The sequence below is a fragment of the Cimex lectularius genome, unplaced genomic scaffold, assembly GCF_000648675.2.
Source record: "Cimex lectularius strain Harlan isolate CLEC.00 unplaced genomic scaffold, Clec_2.1 scaffold1, whole genome shotgun sequence".
NCBI classification, from domain to species: Eukaryota; Metazoa; Arthropoda; class Insecta; order Hemiptera; family Cimicidae; genus Cimex; species Cimex lectularius.
The window spans coordinates 2,864,373-2,886,262 of record NW_019392813.1 but is presented as its reverse complement, the minus strand read 5'-3'; the positions used below and the strand labels follow the sequence as shown (position 1 = coordinate 2,886,262).

Below are 21,890 nucleotides of genomic sequence, written 5' to 3'. Positions count from 1 at the left end.
GACTAGATATTCAGTCAGTATCATTTTATCAGTGTTCAACACACGGTTTTAATGAGAACTCAAAGTGGCTTAAAAATCTTACATAACATAAAAACATCTCTCGAAAGTGAATGTGAATCATAACAAGAATTCCAGTATCGTCAGATGTTCAGTAGGAATGTTTTGAGATAAATAATTACGACCATTCGTAACCACCACGCGTGGGGTTGCTGAGCTCAAATGTGAAATGTTGCCAACGCGCAAAAGTTTCAACAGAGTTATAATCGTCGCATTGATTCCGACTCATCCGCAGGGTGGTGAATTTGCAAACGCGAATTATTTAAACCGATACCAAGCAGACAAAAAATTACAAGATTATGGGTAATAACGCAGGAATAATTAACCAAGCATGCCGGAAATGACTACTTAGATGACTTTTTGCAAGAATATTCCTTCTTCCATTTCAACCAATTGATCTTCCCGTCAAGGACGGGGTAATACACCTTAGATCCATTTATGTGATTGAAACCGGTCGATCTCACACAACAGGACGATACAGTGACCAACATAATCTTAAAAAATACCTTGACCAAAATAATACCTGCAGGGCAATATACCAAATGGACCAATGAATTAAGACACTCATTAAATGTACACATCCTATAATTAATACTGTTTTATAGTTCAGGAACTTCAGTTTAATAATCTATATTTTGAAAAAGTGAATGATTGGCTCTTCCTATAGACTTGTTTTGGCCCTATAAACAATTTCTTTGCATAGAGAATCTTGCCCAATATGATTATATCAACATTGTAATGAAGTCTTTTTATGTAAGGTTTTGGTCGAACTGAAAAAGTCGGTGTCACGAGCGGGATTCGAACCCACAACCTTCGGCTCAATACGCCGCTGCTCTAACCACTTAAGCTATCTTGTCTTCGATCCACTCGGACGCCAACTCCCCATCTCAACCTACAACCTTTCGAATTGTTCAAAAATGGCAAAAAGGAGGGAAAGAATTAATTTGGTCAATAGCCCATTAAATATAATGAATTATAGTGAAGTTTCAATTAATTTTTTTTTATGTAAGGTTTTGGTCGAGATGAAAAAGCTGGTGTCACGAGCAGGGTTCGAACACACGACCTTCGGTTCAATATGCCGCTGCTCTAACCACTAATAATATATGGTCAATTAGACCACTAAACACACTAAACATAAATGGATTAATGTAATAAGTAAAGAAGTAATCACTTCGCTAACAGCTCGCCGTGGCCATTTTCGTAACTCGCTAAGAATCGAATCCTAACTACACGGCGTTTGAAAATGGGCAAAAAGAGGTAAAATGCGAAAGGTGTAGATTGACATGGGGAGTTGGTGTCCGAGTAGATAGAAGAGTTAGAGCAGCGGCGTACTGAGCCGAAGTCGTGGGTTCGAATCCCGTTCGTGACACTAGCTTTATCATCTCGACCAAGACCTCGCATAAAAAAAGAAATTGACTGAAATAATTAATACGGTCAATTAAACCACTAAACATGAATGGATTATAAAGATGAAGACTGAAAAATTTTCTTCATTCGAAAAGTCGAATCTTGTTACAATAATTCCAAGTTATCGCATAAGCATTTATCCAATAATCTCACTACCATTGATCAACTTACAGGCTAATCAATAGTAAAGGACTTTTTTTATAAACAAACTGCAAGAGTTTTATTACATACGATTGAAAGTTTTGTTAACATTCGGCTGTACATTTAGCAGAGGACAGTATAATACTGTATGTAAAAGTTTGTTTGTATGACAAATAAAAATGGCAAACAAACTGAACAGAAGCGTTGCTGCATACAGCGGAATTTCGAACCGATCAATAAGGAAAGCTCCAGATCAGTGCCGAGACTCCGTACCGTCTGTAACCGCTTGAGTGCTATTTAGCATTCTTTAGCAAATTGGTGTTATTTTTTTATAGGAGGCAACCCGGTTCTGAGTACACATGAATAAAAATTTTCAGATTGAACTGTACCGTTCAATTTTTCTGTATACTGTTCTGTATACTCCATGAACTTCTTTTTTTAATAAGATTAAACAATTTTTGTTTTTTCTATAAAGCTATTTTCTTTTGAATACACATGAACAAATTTTAATACTTTTTAGACAATCTACATTTTGTGTTTTATGTGTTTAGTGACCGTTAGTTAATAATTATTTGGAGATTGTGAGACCGCATCTCACGATCTCCGAATAATCATTTGTGTTTTATATTGTATAAAATTCGCTCTTGTGCGTATAAATAGGGCAAAATATTGCGAGAATATGTTGTTTTTTCATCTGGCTTTTTAGCACACCAGTATTTTTTGTGCATTTCTGTTATGCTTAGCAATGAAATATTTCGTAAAAAAGCCAAAATTTGGAGATTAGAATATATACACATTTTGCTGTTATGGCTTTATGTTTATGTGCTTGTTTTTTTTTTTTTTTTTTTTTTTTTGTGGGGAGTGAACTGGGAAAATTGTAGAACTTTTCTGTAGCATACTTGTACAAATCAGCAATTTTTTGTGTTTTCAGTTCTATAAAACAAACGACTTTTGAGTACGTACGAGCAGATGTTTTGAGAGCTATATTCTTGCTGTATATTATTTATGAATGCTTTAGCTAATTTACAATTTTTTTAAAATTGATTAAGTATTCGATAGTTGAGTACATACAAATAAACAAATGTTTTCGGATTGAGTTATATTCTCAAAACTCACTGTTTAATATTCAATAGGAAATCAAATTTGTTAGCATTTTCTATTTTATAAAGCTACAATTTCCTTGCAACTATTTTTCAAAGTCTGCAGAAATGCTACTTATTAAATCCATTAGAGAAAAAATTTGAAAAATGGCAAAAAGGAGGTAAAATTCGAAAGATGGGTTGAGATGGCAAGTGTCCGAGTGGATCGAAGTCAAGATAGCTCAAGTGGTAGAGAAGCAGCGTATTTAGACGAAGGTCGTGGGTTCGAATCCCGCTCATGACACTACTTTTTTATCTCAACCAATACCTTACATAAAGATTAATTAATTGAAAAAAATACTATTTATGTTTAAATACCTGGCTACTACTTATACTATAGGGATCGAAGTTTGTAAGCCTCCTTTAGACCTCGGAACGAAAGTAATGGCGATCAACTTCGTGTTTAATTTATTTTCAACTCAAGTAAAATATTCGGAAGCCTTTCCCTTTTGAATATCTATAGTTTTGAACCCAAACAGCTAAGGTATTGGTAGATAAAAAAGATAAAAAAATCAATGGCACGAGCGGGATTCGAACCCACGATCTTCGGCTAGATACGCCGCTGCTCTACTACTTGAGCTATCGTGACCTCGATCCACTCGGACACCAACTTTTATCTCAACTAAAAACCTTAATTAATTGAAATATATTAATTGGTCAAGCGGACCACGAAATTAGTGAATTTAATTTATTTGAATTTAAAGTATACTTCACAAAAGCTCTCCGTGGCCATTTCATTTGTCGCCGAGAATCAAATCCGATTACATGAAAAATGGCAAAAAGGAGGGAAAATTCAAAAGGTGGGGTTGAGATGGGAAGTTGGTGCCCGAGTGGATCGAAGTCACGATAGGTCAAGTGGTAGAACAGCGGCATATCTAGCCGAAGATCGTGGGTTCGAATCCCGCTCGTGCCATTGACTTTTTTAACTCAACTAAAAACCTTAATTAATTGTAATATATTAATTGCTCAAGCGGACCACGAAATTAGTGAATTTAATCATTGAAAAAGTTAGTTTGTAAAATTATAAGAATACAAAAATTGTTTTGGGTTGCAGCCCAAACCTGTATAAGGCAGAATGAAATTGTTGATAACCTAGCTAAACAAGCACTTCAAGATGGTATTCATGAAAATACACAAATTCACCTCTCTGACATCAAATAGTACGTGTCAGTAGGAAGGCTTTATTTACCCATTAACCCTTCTATAAATAAATTTTCGTGGTTTGAATATAGTACCATATTTAGTATAAGCAAAAAAAGAGTGATCAACCATCAAGAGATTGCGGAACAACCATGGGATCTGCAGCTTATATTTGCACTAAATAAATCCTGGGAGCTAAGTGGTGTTCCCGATGAATTAGATCACATAATAATATGTTGACGTTAACAACAAAACTGTGTTAACAAAACACAACGCAACTAACTAATAATTTCAAATATATTTAAAATGAGGTGTGTAAGTAAAATACGAACAGCTACTACTGCTTAAAGAAATGGGGGAATTTACAAGGAAATCTTAATGTTCATCTACCTGTCTGGAACCGTAAAATTTGGAATTTTTCATGGTAAACGTTCTCGTTGTGTTAATTGTTTATGCAAAAGAAACAAAAATTTGTTTATATTGACACTCTTGAGTACGTTCAAATAGATAAAATCTTTTAAGATTGAATATGTTGCACTTTCTGCATATGTATGCTGCATGATCGCTTTTTGGCACTCTTTCGCTTATATGCAATGTTTGGCGTTTTTGTTTAAGCAGAGTAAATCTTTTGAGATTGTTATATTTATCGTAGGTACACTTGAGATAATGCTCAACTTAAGATCATAAATGCCAAAAATGATAATAATCGATGACATTTCTTCAAACATGCTTTTGGTGAGTTTTTGGCCAATTAAACTTGAATCATAGCATTTTTATGGATTTATCTGGAATCCTCGATAGGCCTCATCTTTATATATTCTTTAAAAATTCATATTTCCTATATGCATAGGGTACTAAATCTTCGCAATCAACGACTATCTAAAATAACAGCAGCAGAAATTATTAGCCATAATATATCGCGGTTTTCCGCCTGGAGGAACATGACGCATCGTTCAACCCGAACACTGAATTTACAAGGGATAACGTCGAAAATTGGCCAGTTTTGCTTACAAAACTCACGCAATGTATCCGGACAGTACACGCTGATAAATGTCTAGTGCTGGCCCGTAAGTCATCCAGATTACTATTGTATAAGGAACTTGCTGGAAACTTATTTATATGTCTGAAAGTGGCAGAATTTTCTCTATCCCGTTTGCTTACTGGTTTTTTAAAATTAATTGTGAATTGATTCCTCTCAACTATAATCCGAGAGATAACTGCCTCAACTTGTGCAATAGAAAAGCCAGAGAAGACACATTCCATTTCTTAGCAGAATGTCTGATTCTGGCAGAATTCAGTTTGAGACACTTAGGCTGTCCTCATTAACAAGAGAATATACAATCGCATCATTAAATAATTCTTAATTCCAATAATTCAACAATTCTAAGTTTCAACTTAGTAAACTTTGTTAAAGGAGCCTGGAGTTATAGGAAAGAATTGATTTCATATTTTAATTATTAAAGATGTTTTTATTTCACTTAATATTATATTTAAGAGGTATTTTTTTCCTAGCGATTACTGAGTTGCCCTGCACAAATTGTTAAAATATAGTGTAAATAAGTTTAATAATAATAAGTTTCATGTGCTAGTTCATTAAAAAAATAATAATGAATGCCCGTTTTTCCGGCAGACGGTTGTCAACCATAGCCATAGTGTGCTTTTATTTATTTTTATAACTTAACTTTTTTGCAACTTATTATATCATTGAATAAAGTACCATTTCATTTCTTAGCATTTTTATTTTCTCAACAGCTTTTTTTTAACTCTTTTTAAAAATGTGTCCTGTAGTACAGATGTCAAATCAGTACGGGAGTAATCGTCCTTTAGGGCTTAAAAGACTTAAGAGTTCACGAGCTAACTTAATTTTCTTGTACAGTTAATTACGATCGTTACAGAAGGGCTACCAGCTTGATAAGTCCGGAATCCTTTTATTTTACTTTCATCCAGATTTTCAAAATTAAACCTTAATGTTGTAAAAAGGTGGAAACGCAAAAAATTGTTTTTAGATAAATGATTGTATCTTTACTATTTTGGCCGTGTTTCTAACTAATAACCTAGTAAATGCTCGCCATTTTCAATAGCTCATGCCTAATCAATTGTCAACACCCTGTTTTTGTGTGATCGTTTACGCAGGCGTCTACCTCTCAAATTGTGAACCGAATTAAGTATAAAACCGATTTAGATTCGGTTAATAAGGATTTTTCTATTTAAGGCTTAATCCAAACAACCGATATCCAATTAAACCGATATTTCTCCCGGTTCTGCAGAATTATTCTCGGGTTTCCTGTGAAGACTCAATTTCTACAACGAACATAATGGTGATCGTTATAAAAGGAAACACGATTCCAATTACGTGTATTATATCGGAGAATATAATTTTTTACAGCACGTGCGTGACCAGCTGGACTTGGATAAACAATCCCGATCCTCTTGAAGCCCAACAAAAACTCTAAATATAATACGGAAAGACTTTAATTAAATCTTGCGCAGCATCTATAACACGTCTGGATGGAGAGGGATTGATGGCTGTTTGGAAAGATCTAAAAGAAAAATGACCGTTTCACTACCACAGGTTTACATCGAAACCTACAAAGGGTTTTTGCTGATGACGTGTTGACGTAACCCGAACGAAAATACACTTCTGGTTAGTTTTGAAAGGTTTGGTAAAAATAGCGGATAAACTCGATCACTATGGATATATTCTGTGATTATTATCACCAAGTTTTTAATTTGGTTTCGAATGAATTCAATATATTTTTAATATATATACAAGTATCAGAACGAAGCAGAGGAAACCATCTGCGGAACTCATGCAGTCAGGAAATGAAGGAGTAGTCCCAAAACGTTGTGCACAACTATTTTCTTGACGGGTCACTACAGAGTCAAGGGATATCTGAGTAAATTCACCAGGAGCAGAGGAAACCATCTGCGGAATAGGAATTCATACTATAAAAGAAATCCTGAAGCAGGAGTAGTCTTAGAACCTTCTGCTCAACACGTTTATTTTCGGTCATTACAGAGTCCAGGAAAATCTGAGTAGAGTCTGTAGAAGCCGTAGAAACCCCGCCGCATTGTTTACAGAATGTAGTGATACAATTCTTAGAGTTGAGGTAAATGAAGAAGACCCCGAATCATCCTGTCTATATAGGATCACAGAACTGACCAGAATAGAAGATTATGTAGAAAATGAGAAAACGACGAAAACTTCCAAAAAGACACAAGCAATTCGACAAGATTGGAAATAAAATTTACCGACACATCACAGGAAAGCAGGAATTGTCACAGAACGTTCTGCTGAACCGGTTTAATGCTGGGCACAGCAAACTCAAGGACATCTGATAAGGATTAGCGTCAAACAATACGTTGTGCTGATTCTGCAAAGGCAGAGGGTTACATTTCAGAAAATGTTTTGGAATTACACAAACCTAGAAGAATACATGTCAAGTAAGACAACTGAACTACACTATGTACTAGACGGTTTGCCACAGCTCTGTTGTATAACCATGAATTCTTACACAATCAATAAGTGTTGAGATGGTAAACCGAGCTATCAATAACTTAAGTCGAAGAGAGGCGGATTATCAATAATCAATTTTAAATAATCAAATGAGTTAGAAAATAATACAGCAAACATTTTTAACAATTACGGTCCGTTTAGGATTTCATTAAATTATTTAGGTTTAAAGGGTGCTTCCTATTTTAAGAGAGAGAAAAAAAGGATCCTCCGCAATTGGAATCGGGCAGTTATTTTATTTACACCCGGGCCAAGTGGGTTTTTTACTGTAACCGTTTCAACAATGGATGATGAGAGGGGTCCATTTTGAAATGCCTCTATCGACTCCGTTGTTGTGGATAGGGAAAGACGATACCTCGTAGTGACAGAATGAATTGGGAGAGTTTGAAGCCGGGACAATGGACACCTTTCAGCAATCTGAGGGACGGCTCGGCTTTCCAGGCATTCCGAAACATTACTCAAAACCGCTGTTCAAACATAGACGACCTTCTCGTTAAAGGATACCAATTCAATTCCCGCCCTTTACAATTAGTACTTTCTATCAGATCTAGTCTGATTTGAATGAGTAACGTAGGTCAAATAGAAATCAGTATAAAATCATTCTTTAACTACTATCGGATCTCTATCAGAAATTATAGCACAAATTTCATTTTTTATTTTATAACGGGTAAATCCAGGTTTACCATGTAGTCCTTAACAAGGGTGTATTGTTAGCAGAGGCAACTGAAAAGGACCTGCGGGAAAATTCAATTAGGGATTTCGGCCAGTTCTTAAACATTCACCGCCCTTTGCAACATTCGAGGTCGGAAAATGGGTGCCCATCTGCAATTCAAGAGCCGCACGATCATTAATTCAAAACCGATACCATGCCCAGGGGTGAAATTCATCTCGTTAACAGACACATTTTTGAAGAGTTTATTTTTATTCCTGAACTTTCTCCACGAAAAAAACCCCCTAAAAATAAAACTTCCTCGTTAATCAGTAGTACCATTCTTTTCTTTTATTTTTTTCCTGCATTTCTTTTCAACGAGAAGATAATTTTCACCCTGCTAAAATTTCCAGCTCTTGATTCTTGTACCGTAGCCCGTAAATCCTGCTAATGTGAAAAATCCGCGCAGAAAACTTGGCCGGATTTCCATACGTCGAAGTATTGGACCAGGTACATGAGAGACAAAAAAAGAAGGGGGAAAATAAAAGAGAATATCTATAATAACGCATCCGACTCCTCGATTCAAAAGAACATCCTTCAACGTCAGCCCTAAATGAATTTATTCACGATGCAATAGGGCTGGGAGACGAGGGGGAAAAATGAGTTTTACCTTACTCCTCGCCAAAATAACTTGGCAGCGATAAATTCCGAGTAGATTTATCAGACACACTTGGATAAATGAGCATTTCAGTTTATGAATTTTAATGATGCAACAATCAAAAATAAATGTTTCGTTGGCCAAAATTTCACAAGGAGCAGATTTAGATTCAACAATAGAAACAGTACAATAACGATTTGATGGTGATAGAAAAAGGATAATAGAATTTTTGTCCTACCGCTGATGATGGTAAGCCGAACGCGTCTGACGAACCAAACAGTGAAGATAAACAAACCAAACTAATCGGAAACAATTAAACTTCAACTTAAATTTATACTAACCATAATTTTACATAAACTAATTCCACATAAACTAATTCCACATTATATCCAATATAGGATAATAAAAAATAAAGAAATAAAACTTAATTTCGTATTAAATCAAATAAATAAAAGGAGAAACAGGTCGTGCAAATTGCAAAAATTTAAAATACTTTACACATTCTTCATTGTAAAGAATGAAGGGAAAAAGTAATTTTTGCTTCGATGAAGCGGTAAGCTCGTCACTTCTGTTGGCACTGACGTGGCGTGGGCTTGCCCGCTTCAACGTGACACCATCACGCGTAACCACCCGTTCAACCTTGTCTATTCGCAATTATTTAAATTGACTCAACAGTCAATTTCCATTTTATCAAAAGGCTATGGATCTAAATTTCTCAATATTACCAACTCACAGAAATTACAAATTGGCCGATGCCCTAGTGAGTGTCGATGGTTGCAATTTGAAAGAGCGTCTGGTTTCGCAATTAGTGATGTATTTGACGTGCCAGCAACTGGTTCGTCATTCGCACTGAAGCATGATCGATCAAACTGCATTAACACATGTTGTACAAGGGTTAATTATACATGTACCCAAGTTTGAAGTCGATAATGTATAATTGGTAGAGGGGGTAATGGGGTAAATTAATTTTCTATTGTTTTCTATATTTTGTGTTGAAAAGTAGACTTTTATATGTGTAGCAATGTAACTTTAAATCTTAACAGGTCGTACGTGCAACAGAACATTGTTGCGTCAAAGTTGTAACATTGCGTTCTATTCATCTGTTCTTATTGAAACAAGTGCTGTAGTATTTTTAGTTCGGCGGCCAAAATGCAGAAACTATTGGGGGGGGGGGATTTCGGGAATTTTTTTTTTTTAGTTTCCATACCCTATTCTTAAAAACAACCTATGGTTTGGAAGCTGAAAATCTAAAGATGCATTGCACTCCCCTAGGTAGCGACTGGTTATTTTAAGTAAACTATGCAGTAACCAGGACAAAATTGTGGATATTACTGCAGAGGACTTTATATTCAAAGAAACGGTGAAGCGACAAGGGACTTAACGCTCCCATGCCACAATTCGCAATGATGTCACGATTGAGTGGTCTTGCGTTACGCTATTTTTCTTGCGAGACTGGACGCACCTTGAGGAATTTTGCCAGATGTATGTGGAGTTTCAATCTTCATGGAGGTCATTAGACAGGTGAAGAAAGGAAAAGACTAATTGTTGGGTTCACCAAGCATTCGGCAACTTATAGTGCCATCATCTTTCCCAAGAGTGCAGAAAACGATTAACATGGTAAAACTATTGTAAAAACGTGTTGGATTTAAGGTTATGAAGCACATGGCCAACAAATTACATGGTTAGAGGCACGAGGTTAGACTACCATAACAGTCCAACCTGAGGCGACGGTGTTTGTGCTCTCGCTCTCTCTCTCTCTCTCTCTCTCTCTCTCTCTCTCTCTCTCTCGCTCTCTCTCTCTCTCGCTCTCTCTCTCTCTCTCTCTCTCATAAATTTTAATCCTACGTACATAGTCTTTATAAATAGCTATAATTCTAGTCAAAACACTCTGTTGTGATCATAAATGTTAAATATAAGAAATTGTTGAAACCACAATCATATGGATTTGTATTAGCGAGATGACTGTTTTCACCATGTTAATGTAATTTGCTGGCCATGTGCTTCATAATCTTAAACCCAAGTCGTTTTTACAATAGTTTTATCATTTTAATCCGGGTTTGGCATACTTCACCCTTTGAAAGCTATTTTATCCACTGATCTATGCCTATGCCACACCAGCGAGTCGTAAAGTCATCAAGGAATTAAATTATTAAGCCCAGTTTAGTTGTGTTTCTTCTAGACTGTACACCTAAAAGCGGTAAGTGTAGCACCACCGTCTGTTAATAGTTTCGTCCGGGTGGCATCTGCTTCTTCGCAAAATCTGCATGTACCGTGTTTACACCAGTCTTCCTAAAGTTTTCAGTCCGTTTCCCCGAGGATTGAGAGTCTTTCCTGCTTCCTTCTAATTTTTTTTTTTTTTTTTTTTTTTTTTTTTGGGGGGGGGCAAAGTTCAACTTTCTTTCCAAATCTCGATAGGTTTTTTTAAATTGTTTATGCCATTGAGCGGATTCTATAGTTTTCTCTCTTTCATAAGATGCTCGTAGATTAGTAAGGGCACACAAAAGGGCTCAGGATGGATTAGCCTTCGAGAGAAGTCTGTTTGTATTGGGCAAGCCAGGAAATCGACTAAGTAAATCTTAACTTTAACATTATTCAATTTCATTTTATATATTTCCTTAATACTGAAAGAAAAAATCACGTTCTTTGTGTGAGTATGACTGACTCCGAAATTTGCATTAAACTACTAGCACATAATCACCGGCTATCCGAAGAAAAATGATCAGTCATGAAGAAAGGTTATTTTCAGAAAGTTCTTCAAAGGAGCAATAAATTAGGGTATTTTTAAATTTAAATACTGTTTGGACTAAAACACGTAAAGGAGATCAAGAGTGGAATGGCGGAGGTAAACCTAATTGGAAACATTTATAACCAGGTCCGACTGCCTAAATAAACACACGATCAAAGCTGTTTATTTAATGGGCTAATGGGAAAACTATCTTACTGGTGTCCTTGCTACAATATTTATATCAATAAATACACTTAAGAACAGCCAGATAACATTTGGTAAACTTGAATATTGCCTGGCATGGCTAATTACTAACAATACGTAATTATGTAATTAGATATATAAATGATAAAGAAAAGGAACATCAAAAGGGAAAGTCGTCGATCTGAGTTCCCTAGAACGAAAACGTTAGCTTTGGTGTATGTGGACAAGCCAAATAAACCCCTAATTGCTAATGGGTTTTCTTGGTGGTCCGAATCAATTTCTAGTCGCCGTTAAAGACGTTTAACTACACTTAAGTTGATGGCAAAGTTCACCAGGACTCGCCCCAAAGGGCTCCGAATATTTGATTAAGACGCTATTTTTATTGCCTTTTGTGCATTTCCCATGATGAAGGAGGAAGCGAACAAGATTGAAATTTGAATATTTCAACTGGGGTACATTTTTAACAATGAATTTTTGTCGAGCAAGCAGGTGATTACTGCTTCATATTACTCAATTAGGGGGTTAATTTAGGTGAATATTTAAAGAATCCCTTAATTTTTTCAATTCGTAATTATCCTTCTACGAGTTTTCCACCCTAATTGCTTCTTTCATTATTGATCAAAAGTCGAGAGGAGCTAAACGTTAAGAGAAAATCCCCAGACGTGCTAACAAACCTGTAAAACGAATTTCAACCTCCAAGGATTCTTTTGTTTAAAAAGCCTTTTGTTCTAAATGGTTAATCCTTCCTTTTCTTTATTTTTCTTCCACCTTATTATGTCAGAGCTGTTGAAAAGATCCAATCAACGGGATTGTTGAATAGTAGGTAGAAATCCAATTTTTTCCGCCTTAAATTAAGTGTGATTATTTTACAAAAAGTCAAAAACTGTGAAGTCGACTGACTTGCGCTGTCTTGTCCGGTAAAATAGCATTTTCAGCAACCTCAGACAAGACTCCTCATATAAAGTCTTTCATCGTGCCTAAACTCCTGAATGTTTAAAAGTTATAAAAAAAAATCATCGAGGTACAAGATCTAATCTTTTGACATACACGCTTTACAAATCCTTTTTCCTTTTACCACGATCGTCTCCTGCAAAACTCCTAGAATTTCGTTGTATTATCGGCGATCCATTATCGTCAGCGTTAGCTTTGTACCAGAAAAATGAAGTAAAAAGTTGGTTCGTGTAACAACTTCGACACACCGTCTCAATAGGGAAAGTGCATATGGAATATTCCATTCAATTCTCCTTCGTTATCCATGAAATCCAATAATACCTACGTGAGTATCTTATATATTATTTCCCTCGGATACAAAAAAGATTGGCTTTAGTTCGGATAAGACGACCATAGAAAAATTCATTATTAGCCCAAAAGGTCACTTTGATTATTAAATTATGTTTTTTAAAGATATTTTGCTCTGAAAAAGTAAAAATAATGAATTAAACGAAGGAAATTCTAATTCTCTATTTCTATGCTTATGCAACTATGTTTATCTTCAGATTCTGTTGACTAAATTTAATGACATTGATTGTTTGTTCTTAAAAACGCTTGAGTATATTAGGAATTATATACATTAAATTGATATATTGTATACATAAGTATGTTGTATATATTAGCATGTATTGTGCATAAACGGCCATGGTTCTCAAGATGGAGCAGGTGCTATCACAATCCAGCAAATATTTGAAAATTTAATACTTTTTCTAACTGTAAAATATACTTTTTCCAAACCAAATATTTTTTTTCCGAGCGAACTGATCATTTCCCAAACCAAATTAAACTGTATAGAATATTTCGTCATGGAAAAAATTCAAACGGATCGGGAAGAAAATTTGAATTGAAAAATTATAAATTATTTGGAGATCGTAAGATGCGGTCTTGTGTGATGTAGGTTCGGAAAATTTTTTTGTTTGTTGTGCCAACGTTTCGATCTTTATTTAGATCAACTTCAGGACGCAAAATGTGTGCTTTCTGTGTACATGCGACACGGTTGACTGTCCAGTTGCAAGTGTTCACACGTGTTAAAATTTCTCCCAACCAAAACCTATTCCAAGGCGAATTATAATATTTCAGAGCATTAACTATTCCCAAACCGAATTTTAATATACTTATTTCAAACAAAATTATAATTTTTCAAACAAAATAAAACTTTTTCGAAGTTAAATGACAATTTTCCAAACGATAAACTATTCTTCTTTCCAAACAAAATAAAACGTTTTCAGAGCCAATCGATAATTTTTCGAAGCATAAACTATTCTCAAATCTTTTCATAATTTTTACAAACCAAATAAAACGTTTTCGAAGCCAAAAGACAATTTTCCAAACCGTAAACTATTCTCAAACCAAATCACAATTTTTCCAAACCGAATTAAACTTTCTCCAAGCCAAATTCTATTTTTTTTCAAATCCATTAATCTTTCTCCAAGTCGAACGATATTTTTCCAAACAAAAAACTATCCCAAGCAAATTTTAATATTTCGAACCATGAACTATGCCAAATTTTAATTTTACAACCCAAATTCAACTAATCCCAAACCAACTGATAATTTTTACAAATCAAAGAAGCTTTCTCCAAGCTTTTTTTTCAAATCAAATAATAAGTTTTCTATACCCAATTAATCTTTCTCCAAACAAAATGATCTTTTTCTAAACCAAATTATAATTTTTCCAAAATAAATATAATTTTTTCGAAGCGAAAATATATTACCCAATCCATTAACTCTTCCCGAAGTAATTACAGTTGATCCGAATAAATTAAACTGTTCCAAAAACGAAAAATACAAAAAAATAATTTGGTTTATAAAAAATTTTTATTTTCTCTGGAAGGGAGGAATGAAATTACTTGGAATGGCATATGTATATAATGTATAGCGTGTGTGCAGAGGGTGAAAGTTTAGCATGTCAAAATATATTATATATTGCAAGAAAATTCGGGCAAATTTACACCAAAATATACAGAAAATATTATTGTTTTAATACGTAAAAATATTGAAAAAAGGAAGATTTTTGTAGTGACCAACTTTTACGGGAGACTACCAATTAATTTCTGTTAACAGAAAACATCAGACAAAAAAGTCAAAATTGTTCTTCAACGGCCAGCCGACGCATTGTGCGAGTGCAATTTGCGATTTTTGATACGGGTTAGTAAGGGTTTTGGTGTAGGGTGACCGAAGACAGCCGTTGACTGTTGACGTCAATGGAGCTCGGATGAATAACCGTCGGTACAAAATTAGGTTCTGGGGCAAGGCTGTGTCGCGGTGAGCCGTGGGTCAAGCACGCCGTGATAAATGACTATTGCCTACGCAGAAGACAAATTTCCAGCCTGGACCAAGCCCTAAAGGTGACCACAAAAAAAAACACAGTATGAAAAAGAAGCTCAATCTTGTACAGCAGTGATGTAAATTTGGGTAAAAATTGGACAATAATGAGAATTATGGGCATGAGTGGCATATTAAAAATGATCTTGAGAATTATGAATTTTGGCTTTGGCACGTAAGGTATATTTAAAATATATACAGTATTCCAAAATCCAATCGTAGATATAATCTAGAGATATGATGGGAAAAGAGACAAAATGCTTTAATCTTGAACATAAACGGACACCCCAAGAATATCGTCCCATCAAACTTTGATGTATTTAGTTGGAAAAAATTTTATTAACTGGATCGCTTCATCCATTTTGTCTTTTTTAAAAATTGATTTTTATTGATTTGACAAATGGACGAACAAACAACAGATTGGAAATGATATGTTTTACCGAAGTAAAAATTCCGAGGCACGCTACACGCAATCGGAACACGTGATCTTGACACTGACCTGCTATTTAATTAGTCCATCATGTCAATTATAGTTCTAAAATAAATAATTTAAATAAACGAATGGAATCGGGGAATATTTAATTATTAAAAGTCGATTCGGCATCAGACATGCAAATGAAATTGCCCGTTGTAATTGAAACCAACCAATCTGGATAATGGGGCATCTGAGACGATAATGCATTTATTTATAAGGTTCTTAAACTCATTTTTCATCCATTCACTCAGGGGGGTTAATGCGGCTAAATAATGTCAAAAGCATATGGCTTGGCTAACAAGTAATTTTAAGCATGAATGCCGGCACCCAACCAATGTTTCCCTATGCGCGTCTCATTATTTGTTCTGGATGAAAAATCGCGTGTTGAAAGCTCAGTGATCAAAATAAAGCCATATTTCCTTTTTTTATCAGACCCACCAAACTAGCCAATGGCATGTAAAATGTTATTTGGCTAAGATTTAATTCTTGTCATTAGGTAAAAGTAATCCTAACAGGATTAACGCCAACTATCCTTATTATATGTTATTCTCAATTAAAAACCCATGAGATATAACGGGATTCGATCCCCGAACCGCTAGCGTGGGAAATACGACGTACAACGCCCTAATCGACAATATCTTCAAGTCGAGGTTCAAGCAATTGAGAGATGTATCAAGTTGAACAGGAGATACAAAAACAAGGAACATATCAGGAGAAAAAAAATCAGATCAAAGATGATGCCGAATTTGCAAAACAAAACTAAATTAGGTATTGTCTACAAGGTTCCCAGATATGCAGGACTCGAGGGAAACGATGACGCTATCTCCCTTGAAATATTTTTCGGTAATCCAAACAATGAACGAACATCTTGGAAATGAGACATAGTGAGAAAAAGAAAACGTTCTTGCGTCCTGACAACACCCGACTGGGATCAAATGGGAAAAGTAAAACCCCGGAACTTAACAGGTTTCTGGAAGGGGATTAATGTACAAGCCCAAAACATGAGTAATCAAACTCATTACGGAAGAACACTTCGGTCTTTCAAGCGGAAATACATGCCAAAAAAATCTTCATAAGATCTGATAGCCAAGCAGCCATTAAAGCATTAGCATGTAAAAGAATTACACCAACGTAGTCAGTGAATGCATCCAAAACCTGGGGAAACGCAACGATATCTTGGGTGCCAGGGCACAGTGGAATTTTGGGTAACGAGAAAGCAGACAGACTGGCCAGAGGAGGATCTGCAAGACCATACATACGCCCCGAACCTATAATTGAGATTTAAAAAAAACAAATATAGAATCCTCCATCGCAGAATGGATCCGAGCAAAACAAAAGGAGAAGTGGATAAACTCTAGCGGTGCTAGACATGGAGAGGGCTAAACTCAGAGGAGTGATAAGACTAACTGGTCACTGGCATCTGAGAAAACATCTATACATCATGGGTATATACAACGAAGATCCCATCTGCGGATTATGAAATAAGGAGGAGGAAACAGCCACCTATATCATTTTCGACTGAGAAGAAACAGCACAATGGAGATTGGAGCACAATCTAACATACAAAAAGAAACTTAGGGACTGAAATTGTAGCAGCGACAGTCAATGACCCCTGATCCTTCTAAGGAGAAGGATAGTCCATTACCCTTAACTAAGGAACTAACTAGGAAGGTACAATAAGCCAGAAGGCTGCAGTGCCTGGGGAGTACAAACCCTGCAAAAAAAAACACCTTGCGAAATTTGAAAAGAAAGAAAAGCAACAAGGGAAGCATTAAAATTCCTCATCCTGATAGCTTACTTCAGTGAGTCTGTACAAATTTAATTCATTTAAGAGATTGGTACCGATCAACAAGGTGCGTGCAGAAGCAGGCAGAAAGAAGAGACATCAACAGTTGTAGAGGCACACTCCTTCACAGGAGTTCCTTTTAGTCCTGTAAGACGTACAACAACGCAACCATGGAAGAAATACGATCACTAAAACTAATAATCAAATTCCTCGATGAGTTAGGATCCACCGATGGAGGTATAGGTAGAGGGCAAAGAGGTAAAATAGTTCTTAAAGGTGTAGCAGTTACTCCCCTGAATTTTTAACATATTTAACATTTTAAACAAATTGTCTTGTTTTTGGTGGTTTCATTGCTTTCAAGTACTAAAAGTCTGTGCATTACCTTAAAATAAAAGTGAATTTCATTGCCTTTGTAACAGCTCAACCAAACAAAGTTGGTTTTCAACAAAATTTCCCTTCAAGTCCTTTCCATGCGGTTAAGTTAATTAACTAAATGACGTTCAGGACTTTTTTCTCTCTCTGGTTCTCTATCCTCTTTCTCTCTATCTCCCTCTTTCTCTTGGCGTAGTGGTATTTTAATTCCGACTTTTTCTCTCCGTTTCGTACTTTATTGGAGAAGAAAGCGTAAAACCGGTTGTTTTTACGGTACATTAATCCCCGCGCGTTCAATCACATCGCACCCGTGGGCAAAGTTCAAGTGGATGCTTCGCATTTAAAATAGAATGGGCGAAAATTCCGTTAACACGAAAAAAACCTTTTCAAATCAAAGTCATCTCTATCAAAAACGGCTTATATATAGTTTTAAACATAAAGGGTTAAAGTATAATTGTATTTTAAGTGTCGCGGACGGTTCAATAAACAAAGAGCGATTTAACTGAAAATGGATATGACATGTAATTTGAATAAAAAGATAAATATTTGCATAACGTGATAACGTGTCAAAATTAGCGGGAGACATTAACGGCATAAACTACTATAAATAAACAAAGCTAAATATATTATTTCTGACGTTATATGACGTTTAATGTTGGCAGGCCTTAGGCTTTCAATAAAGATCTTTCCTGCTCTTTTAGACTCCTCAGGACGATATTGAATCCTTTTAAGCTTACTATCAAGGCTGGAAGAAGAAAAGGATCGCCTACTAATAAATTGAATCACTTGACATTTCGGCTTTCATCTCAACTCCTTTTGTCCTTTGAAGGACTGTGATCGTGCCGTCAGAATATTTTAAATTTCCAAATGTTTCAATATGGAACTGATTATGAATAACCACTGAAAACTAATCATTTTCCGATAACAATTTAATTCGATGTCCATATGTCGAAGATATAATAGAGATGGGAGATGGGAAACTTTGGAGCAATTTCATTGTCACTAGTCGATCGGTCGATTAAGGTCCGCCTAGTCTCGCCCTATATACAATTCTTCCTGAATATGAGTAAATATATTATATTAATTAAATAATTATGGAAAATCTTACCACCACAGGGTTTTTTTTAAAATCAATTGTCAAGAAACCACAGTTCGACTTACCTGCAACAAAAAAAGAAACAATATGTTAAAGCATATAATCAAAGAATACAAGTCATTTAGTTGAGAACAATACTAATGGAAGAGAATTTTGGGAATAATATTTCGTTCTATTCTAAAGAAACGATTAAAGTAAGCGTATCGTAAATGCCCAAACATACTTTTTAAAAGATACATAAAAATAAATATGCGTACAGAATATACGTATTTAACTGGACAACTTTTTGATCTAAGGTCTTAAAAGGATTTGACTATTTATTTGGCTGATTGACAGATTTATAGAAAACTAATTTGATAATTTCCAAAGATAATGCTAATCGATAACAGTAGAATATTTTATTTTTTATGACTTAATATTGACTCAATATTAGCCAGAGAGAAATGTGAGAATGCCATGAATCATTTAACTTCCATATTAGCCAGAGTACGTTCCGCTGATTTTTCATTATACATAATTTTTGAGGGAAATGGTGCATGAAAAAAGGCCAGAGGCAACTTGGAAATCGAACCCAGAACGCGTATACGAGCCGAGATTCTAAAACAATCCGCTACCGGTGCCCCCAAATAGCAATTTAAACGACTAATACTAGCATATATTGTATAAAAAATCCATAAAAATTGATCGTTTAAATTACGACGCAACATGTTGAGCAAACAATGCTCCGTTAAATGTGAATGTTATAAATGGGAATCTTGATAATATACCAGACTTTTTTTATTTGCTTAGCCATCTAGATGGTAATTAAGGCGATCGATTGATGAGCTCGTCATTTTTTAGTTCAAGTTGCTCTCGACATCAGGATGACCTGCTGCCTGGTAGGCAATAAAGTCAATTGGAACAAACAAAAAGCCCCCTGCAATGCGGATGGGGTACATGAAAGCTACCAGGAAAGTAATCAAAACCGAAACGGTTTGGCCCATGCTGGAGTGCCCAGGGGGTGAAAAGCCCTTTTTACAACAGTTATACCGAACTGAAAAAGTTAAAGCAACATCGCGAAATATTGTTTTAAATAATAAATACAGATATTGGTTGTATGCGATATAAATTTAGGTTTTGCTACAAGATTTGACTCAACGTGACAGTAAAAGCAGTTCATCTCAATTTATGAAAATTTATAGGTCGCGGGAGGTGTTAATTGCGTAGCGAATGAATTTATAATTCCGAGGTACTTGTCATGCAAAACTGCTTTATATAAATTCATTAATAAATCTGTTTAATCAACACCCCCAGTCACAGGTTAGGAGTGAAATCATTTACCACTCAAAACGCAACAATCAGGTCCAAAAATATGTTTTTTTAATTTAAAAAAAATTACATATTTTTTGGTAAGAGGGGGTGTTTAACTCCGCCCCTAGAGTATCAAGTACTCGGCGACTTCTAGAGACTAAAAGTAAGTTATTAGCTAGAATGGAGTTGTGGGTTCGACCCCGCCATGAAGAAAATCGGAACTCTGGGGGTCTGAATGTAACTTCTATATTTGTAGTGATGACATATATTGTATGTTTTATACCAATTATGAAGTTGACAACCTGATGTACGAATGAGAGGCACCATTTTAGCATAGTGGCTTAGTTTTCGTCTAGAAGCTGAGAGTCAGTTACAGACCGAGATGCTCAAATGGTTGTGGTAGAAAAATACTCGTGAAAGACTAGAAAAAGAAATAAAAACAAGCAGGGGTCTGGTGATGGGCCTCAGCAATGTCGCCCCTAAACTTCCCACATTAATATTATTTTAGCAAGGGAGATTTCTAAGTCGAATAAATAAGTCGAATCAATTACTAAATCAACGCCCAAGTTTTAGAATTAAATTTTAATTTTCAAATCACATCCTGGAAAAAGTAATTAGAGGGATAAACGCCTAATAAAGATTTTAAATTCACCTAGATTTATAAGTGTAGGTTATTGTCATAAACCCATATTATCTAATCTTATAAAGAACTTTTCAATTAATTAATCTTTAATTAAGGTTTTGGTTGAGATAAAAAGTCAATGTCACGAGCTGGATTCGAACCCACGACCTTCGGCTAAAAACGCCGCTGCTCTACCACTTGAGCTATCGTGACTTCGTCCACTCGGACACCAACTTCCCACCTCAACCACACCTATTGAATTTTCCCTCCTTTTTGCCATTTCTCAACCAAAACCTTAATTAAAGATTAATTAATTGAAAATAATTTATTTGGTCTAGTGGACCACGAAAACTAATAAATTTGGACAATTGTAAAACAGACGCTTATCGTAATGCGTTGCCTAAATACTATGGGGTTAAGGGCAGACCACTTGTAAGGGTACACCTAACTAAATGACCTATGTATTTGGTAGGATTTAAAGCGCATTATTTACCGTAAACTGCTGCGGAATGTCCAATACAATTAAATCCATTAAATAGGCCGAAGAGAATTAACAGGGGAAAACCGGCTAGTATTAGTCAAATAGAAACAAGAGCGTTTACCGCATTATAACGATTTTTTAGGTAAAGGAGAAATGCCACACAGTACCACCAGAAAAAGGACAAGAAATTGCGAAAATATTAACTTTTCTGTCGGCGTTTGAGAGAAAGAAAATTTTCTGATAGTACTACTGATAGGTTCTCAGGTTTGTGGGGTTTTGGCGTTTCACATCATCCTAGTTTGTCTATCGCAGTTGAATTTGTCAGTAAGGCTAGCTTCAGCTCAGATCTTTGTAAGTTTAATAGTCATGGTGTAATTGAGCATAGGTTTAGAAGCTTCAAATCATCCCATCATGCCAATTCTTGCTGAATTTGTCGAGATGAGTTTAAGCATTTCGCCGTTCAAATCTCTTTCCAGGACTTAGGGGGAGGTTTGGTTGTTTCAGGTCAAATTATCCCTAGTACGGTTTTTAAATTTCTTATCAAGGTCTGAGGGGGACAGGAATGAACCTGTATTTTGGACATTCAGGATTATCCTAGTATGGCCTGTTCTTCCTATTATAGCTGGATTTGTCTACAAGGTGACCTTCAGCATTTGGCCATTGCAAGATTACTTGTTGAGGTCTGTGAAGTAAAGAAAATATAGTTTCGTCAGAAATGTGTGGTGTTTAGTGACTACGGTAGTGGTGTTTGAGGGGCACTCTCAACACGACACCCAAGAATGACACATCTACACGGAAAACATTTTGAGCCCTGAAGATG

The 21,890-nt window shown here is 35.6% G+C and overlaps 1 protein-coding gene and 1 non-coding gene across 3 annotated transcripts in view; both read right to left on the bottom strand.

Moving 5' to 3' along the window:
- Positions 1-21,890, bottom strand: part of LOC106669648 (UDP-N-acetylglucosamine--peptide N-acetylglucosaminyltransferase 110 kDa subunit) — a 119,105-nt gene that overhangs the window by 52,862 nt on the left and 44,353 nt on the right. The gene's annotated exons all lie outside the window — the stretch shown is intronic.
- Positions 20,730-20,802, bottom strand: Trnak-uuu. Its single transcript has one exon. It is a non-coding gene; the product is annotated as a tRNA-Lys (tRNA).